We start from the raw sequence: 522 nt of genomic DNA on the forward strand, positions 1-522 counted from the left end.
TGAGGTTGCCAGGTTTCGTCACAAAACAAAGCGAAAAAGCGTTTCAAAACAGGAAATCCTCATTTGAATATTTTTTTCCCCCTCTTTTTGTTTCTTTTTAAAAGGAGGCTAAATGCTCAGATATTGCATTGGTGACCAGCCAAGCCACAAATTTGTTTGTATAAATATATATGACAGCGAGCTATGCATGGATACAGTTGTGGTCAGAATTACCAGCACACTATATTTTAGGAACACGTTTTAAAATATCTTCTGGAATAAATGTAGACAAATCAATTTTGTATAATGAATATATATTAAATGTCAAAGTCCTGAACACTTCAGTTTCCATACTCATGGACTCCACTCTTTGTCACAGTGGGGCCTGGAGCATAAGAAGGTGTCACGTACGTCAGTCGATTGCAGGGCCACACATAGACAGACAAACATTTACAGTCAATTTAAAGTTTCCACTTTACCTAACCTGCATGTCTTTGGAAGTGGGAGCACTCAGAGGGAACATGCAAACTCCACAGAGAAAAG

This window comes from Thalassophryne amazonica, chromosome 10, assembly GCF_902500255.1.
Source record: "Thalassophryne amazonica chromosome 10, fThaAma1.1, whole genome shotgun sequence".
NCBI classification, from domain to species: domain Eukaryota; kingdom Metazoa; phylum Chordata; class Actinopteri; order Batrachoidiformes; family Batrachoididae; genus Thalassophryne; species Thalassophryne amazonica.